This window comes from Chiloscyllium punctatum, chromosome 16 (assembly GCF_047496795.1).
Source record: "Chiloscyllium punctatum isolate Juve2018m chromosome 16, sChiPun1.3, whole genome shotgun sequence".
In the NCBI taxonomy this organism is placed as follows: Eukaryota; Metazoa; Chordata; class Chondrichthyes; order Orectolobiformes; family Hemiscylliidae; genus Chiloscyllium; species Chiloscyllium punctatum.
The window spans coordinates 99,938,561-99,944,560 of NC_092754.1; the positions used below are offsets into that span (position 1 = coordinate 99,938,561).

The 6,000-nt window shown below is 45.3% G+C and overlaps 1 long non-coding RNA gene across 1 annotated transcript in view; it reads right to left on the reverse strand.

Moving 5' to 3' along the window:
- LOC140487238 (uncharacterized) overlaps positions 1–5,715 on the reverse strand; it is a 30,581-nt gene extending 24,866 nt beyond the window's left edge. Inside the window, exons 1-2 of the long non-coding RNA XR_011962832.1 lie at positions 5,653–5,715; positions 4,930–5,036 (exon numbers count right to left, since the gene is read on the reverse strand). This is a non-coding gene — a long non-coding RNA (uncharacterized lncRNA). The remainder of the gene's footprint in view (positions 1–4,929; positions 5,037–5,652) is intronic.
- Positions 5,716–6,000: the final 285 nt, after the last annotated feature.

Sequence of the window (6,000 nt, forward strand, 5' to 3'; positions counted from 1 at the left end):
TCCTGATGTACTGAGTAATTCAATCAGAGTTTAGCAGAATATTTACTGAGATTACTAATACAAGTTTATAAAATCTGTCACTATCAGTTCAAGTTAGAAACCCACATCTCCTCCTCGTGGCCCAGGATTACTGTACATATTACCCTTGAGGACATCAGCAGTCAACTCAGGGGGAAATCTGTGGGTTTCTAGGAGATTCCAACTTGATATCTCATGTGACTGAACACAGCAGTTCTTTGACACATTGGAGAAAATGATCCAAGCATCAGTGAGATATGGGGAACAAGAATTACTTTCTTTTCTTTCATTTCATTGATGAGGCAGAGCGGCAGCACAAGACATGGGTGTGAAAGGCTAATGCCTAACGATGGGCAAGTTGTCTCCAACCTGACCAATGGGTAGGAAGATCCTCTCAATCACTCCAAAGCATATCCCTAAAAAGATAGCAACTCCGCCTGCTTCCCACTGCCCAGTGCACCCAGTAAATGTTTGGAAGAAGGGGAAGTGGGGGAATATCTCCTAGAAAAGGCATAACTGTAAAGGTCTAAGAGGATTATGAAACGAGAGAGATGCACAGGAGAAGGGGGCAACAAGTTGCTAGATGGGGTGTAACTTGGGAAAATGGGAAGTTGCTCATTTTGGAGGAGATAATAAAAGAACAAAGTACTATTTAAATGGTGGAAACTGTAGAAAGCTGCACAACAAAGGGACCAGGGGTAATTGTTCAGGAAACACAGAAAGCTATCACACAGTTACAACAGGGAATCAGGAAGGGGAATGGAATGTTTCATTTCAAAGTTTTTCATTATTAGAGCTTGGAGTATATACCCGAGAGTAATGTGTGGAAGTGCTGGTGAGACCACCATATCTGCAGGAATGAGAGCAGTTTTGGTCCCTTTAGATAAGGAAATGTGTCACTTTATTGGAGGCATTTCAGGGAAGATTCAATGAGATGATCCCTGGTTTGGAGGGATTATCTTTTAAATAAAGGCTGAAAAGGTTGGGACTCTACTCACTGGATTTTGGAGAAAGAGAGGTGATCTCATTGAGACAGATGGGATTCTTAAGGGGTTTGACAGGATAAATACTGAGAGGATGTGTCCGAGGGTAAATACTGAGAGGGGAGCCTGAAACAAGATTCTGAGTTACGGAATCAAGAGTTCTGTTTTGGATTCAAGTTTAAGGCGACACAGACGTGGGTAAGGGGTTTCAGTAGCAATGGAGCTGGGGTGAGGTGGAGAAGAGCAACGTTTAAGAGATTGGATTTCCTGGTATTGTGATTGTGTGGATGTCTGAACAGAAGGTCACCTTGGGGTCAGACATAACAGCAATATTGTGAAGAGTGTCGTTCTGCCTCAGACAGTTCCCAGTGGGAGGGAGGGGCTCAGCAGAAAGGTAAAGGTAAGGCAATGGGTTTAACCATGACAACGTTTCATTGGAGGAAATTGCAGCTAATCGAGTAGTGGGAATGTGATAAGCAGTTTGATAACTGAGTAACAGTGGAGTAATGGAGAGGGATGATGGGGACGGAGAGCTGGGCATCGTCAGTGTACATGTCAAACCTAACACTGTGTTTGGATGATATCACCTCCTGGCACTATGTACGTGAGATATAGGAGAGACCAAGGATAGATCGTTGAGGGACACCAAATGCAAGGAATTCAGAAAGGAAAGGGAGAGTGGAGATGGAGCAGGATTTTCCAACAACGGTGAGGTCAAATATTAGTTTTTCACAGAATGGGAGAGAAGGACATAACCAGAAAAGACCAACAGACAGAACAAGGAACAATATCTATGAATTGGCGAGGGGGGGTGATGAGGCGGCAGTGGAGGAAAGAGAGTTGGAAAGTGAGTTTAGTGAGATTAGGGTAAAGGGTCAAGGTGAGCTCTGATAAGGCTTGACAAGAGACTGGAGAAAGATGTAGGTTTCGGACAAAACCAGGAACACCACGTGAGGCAGTTTGGCTCAGTGGGCTAGTGGGCGGGAGAGAAACAGCAGATCGGATTATCTCAGTCTTAGTGACAGAGAAACTCCATGTGCTCCTCACTCGTTGTTGGAGGAGACAGGATGATGGACAGTGTTTCACAAAGAAACAAAACCAGGGTTAGTGATATTTAAAATGAGTGAACAAAACTGATGTATTTAGCTTTTATCCAGAATATTAAAACAAATGACTGAAGTCCTGTTTCGAATCCCATCTTGGCAGATGGTGGAATCTGAATTCAAGAAAAAAAACGTATTAGGAATCTCATCTCCATGAAACCATTGTCAATGGCGAAAAAATCCTGCCAACCTGACAGCGGCCCAGCCAGCTACTCACTGTATTAATCACTGCAAAGTCACAATACAGGAATGAAACTGGATGGACCAGTTGGCAACTAACAAGGCACCAGAAATTACAACCACAGAATCAGCCCTCTCAATGGTGCAACCTCCTCTTCACTAACGTATGGTTTTTGGTGCCAAAAGGTGGAGAGCTGTCTCGCAGACCAGTCAAGGAACAGCCTGACAAAGTAATACCCACGGAATCATCTCTTACAAAGATGACCAGACACGACCATCACCATCCCTAGATATCGAGTGTGTGGTGCTGGAAAAGCACATCAGTCAGGCAACATCCGAGGAGCAGGAGAATCGATGTTTCTAGCCTAAGCCCTTCATCAGCCTGACCTGATGTGCTTTTCCAGCACCACACTCAACTCTGATCTCCAGCATCTGCAGTCTTCACTTTCTCCTGAAATCTCTGGATATGTCCCGTCCCACCGGCAGGACAGACCAGGCAGAGGTGGTGGCACAGTGGTGTACAGACAGGGAGGATTTGCCCTGGGAGTACTCAGCATTGACTCCGGAGACCAGGAAGTCTCATGGCTCCTGCTGATTACCACGTCCCGTCCTCCCTTGGCTGATGAATCAGTTCTCCTTCATGTTGAATAACATTTGGAGGAAGCACTGAGGCAATAAAATGGTGTCAAATGTACTCTGGGTACAGGATTTCAATGTCCACAATTGAGACGAGCTCTGCAATAGAATTACTGACTGAGCTGGTCAGGTCCTAAAGGGTATAGCTGCTCAACTGAGTCTGCAGCGGGTGGTGAGGGAACCAACAAGAGGGAAAAACATACTTGATCTCATTGTTATGAATTGACTAGCTGCAGATACATCTGTCTATGACAGTATCGGTAAGAGCAACCATCACACATTCCTTTTGGAGACAGAAGTCTTGCCTTAAAGTTGAGAAAAACCTCCATCGTGTTGAGTGGCACTACCACTGTTTGAAATGGGACAGACTTCGAAGAGATGTAGGATCTCAAACTGGGTATCTCTGAGGCACTGTGGGACATCAACAGCAGCAGAACTGTACTCCAGCACAATCTGTAATCTCATGGGTTTTAAATCCTGCTCTCACCCATCACAATGGACAGTAAAGGAGGGCATGCCAAGAGCAGCACCAGGCAGACTTAAAAACAAAGTGCCAACCTGGTGAAGCTATCAAACAGAACTACCTGCATATCAAACAGCATCAGCAGCAAGCAACAGAGCTAAGTGATCCTACATCCAATGGAACAGATCGGAGCTCTGCAGTTCTGCCACACCCAGTTGTGAACGGTGATGGACAATTAAACAACTCACTGGAGGAAGTATCACAGATATCCCCACCCTTACTGATGGAGGGGCCTCACACACCCATTCACCAGATAAGATGACAGCATTTGCAGCAATCTTCAGCCAGAAGTGCAAAGTGAGATGATCCATCTGAGGCTTCCCCAGTGGTTTCCAACATCACAGAAGTGATTTTTAAAGCAGTTCAGTTCAGAAATGGTTAAGTAGTGCAAAGGCTACAGGCCCTGCCAATATTCTGGCAATAATACTGATATCTTGTGCTCCATAACTTGCCACCCACCAAGCCAAGTACCGCTCCAGCACTGGCATCTACCGAGAATGTGGAACATTGCCCAGGGATGTTCAACACAAAAACACAGGGCAACCCAACCCAGGCAATTTCCATCTATCAGTCCACACTCGATCAGCAGTAAAGTGATGGAAGATGTCATCGACAGAGCTACCAAGCAGCAGCTGCTCAGCAACAGTCAGCTCAGCGAGACTCATTTTAGGCTCCACCAGGACCATTCAGCTCCCGATTGTGTTACCGCCCTGATTCACAATCTGGCAACTAGCTGAATCCCAGAGGTGAGGTGAGTGTGATAACTCAGTCCCACTCCAAGACCACTATTTCTAGCTGATTCCACCCTTGTCTCAGCTCATGTCATCTCATCCACCTTGTGTTATCTCCAGATTTCATTTTCCAAACACACTCAGGGCCAGCTTCCCACATTCAACCTCCCTGTAATCTCAACAAAGTCTAAATTTCTGCTTGTTGATTCATGAAAAGGCTCCTAATTATAATCAACAGAGATGTACAGCATGGAAACAGACCCTTCGGTCCAACCCGTCCATGCCGGCCAGATAACCCAACCCAATCTAGTGTCACCTGCCAGCACCTGGCCAATATCCCTCAATTTAAAATTCTCACACTTGATTTAATTCCTGGCTGTGATAATCCCTAGCTCCCTGCACCACACACACCGAGACCTCGACAACCCATTTTCTTCGAGACTCCCAACCATTTGTTAATTCATTACTTCACCTGTATGTCTGTTTCTACAGTTGCTGAAGCAGCATGGTCTGAACTTCGCAGCCAAAACCTCACAGGTCTGCTTTCCACCTTTAAGACATCACTCAAAACCTGCTTTTGGCAATGCTTTTGGTCACCTGACCTAATATCTGCATCTCTGGCCTTATGTCTAAAGTTCCCAATAGTATTTTTGTGAAATTATAAGCATGATAATAAAAATACAAACTGTTGTTGATTTGGGCATTATTTTCAAATCATCACTGTTGCTGAATGAATAATCTATAATGTCACTTACCCAACCACATTGTAGGAGCACCTTCACCACACAAACTGCAGCTGTACAAGAAAGTCAAACATCACCCTCGCCACAAGCAACAGGGCTTTGGCATTAATCACTGGTATCTGTGGAAGGAGAAACACAGTTGATGTTTCAGGGAGTGCAAAATGGATTACAAGGAATGAAAATGGTGCAGAATTTGATAGTCAGAAATGGAAGGAAAATACACTTGCTTGTTGGAAAAAAAGAATTCTTGACTGTCAAAAATATTCAAGAAAAAAGTAATCTGATAATACAGCAGTACATGGTCAGGAGCTGGGCCGCAGTGAAAAACTCACTTACAAAGGGTCTATAAGAGTAAAAATACACCCATAGTTCGAGATTGAGGAAGCTATATATTGACAAAGTGGTTATGAGGGAGCCCAGAGGTGAATCAGAGCAGTATTGGCTGCTATGATCTCAGTGACTCTATACTAGAGAAAGGCTGCACATGCGCCTTGCTGCATCTTGCCCCCTACAAAGATGGCGGCGGTGCACATGTTCAGTGAATCGTTGTCCCGATTAAAGATGGCGGCGCTCACTCAGGCCCGCAACCGCGCTGAGGCCATTCCTAATTTACTGCAAACACGGGACTGGGACGTTCAAATTTGTGTTTTCCGACGGGCACAATTTGTTTGTAAAACCTCTCCGCTCATAGCAACGCAGTTTTTCTCCCGTTTCCCTGTTTATTTCTTTCCTTACCGTATCCTTTCTCTCCATAACTTCCAGAGCATTCATTACGGCGACTCTGCGCCGCACGAGGGGGATCACATGGTTTAGTTTAGCTCCGCCCTTCATTTATTTTGATTGGCTGAAGGACCAACTTCCCGCTAAGTCCTCCAGCTCCGCTCACCGTCCTTTCATTGGTCCGGTGCTGACATCAATCACCCGCGGGTCACTTTGTTAGCTAGAGCATGCGCAGTGCGTCCTGCTTTAGCTGATATGTTGGGTAATGTGATGGGAGAGTTTACTGAGGGGAAGGATCCCTTTGTGTGAGCTCTGCAGGAGATTCCTTTATTCATGGAGGGAATTGCCTTCCTACTCACGACT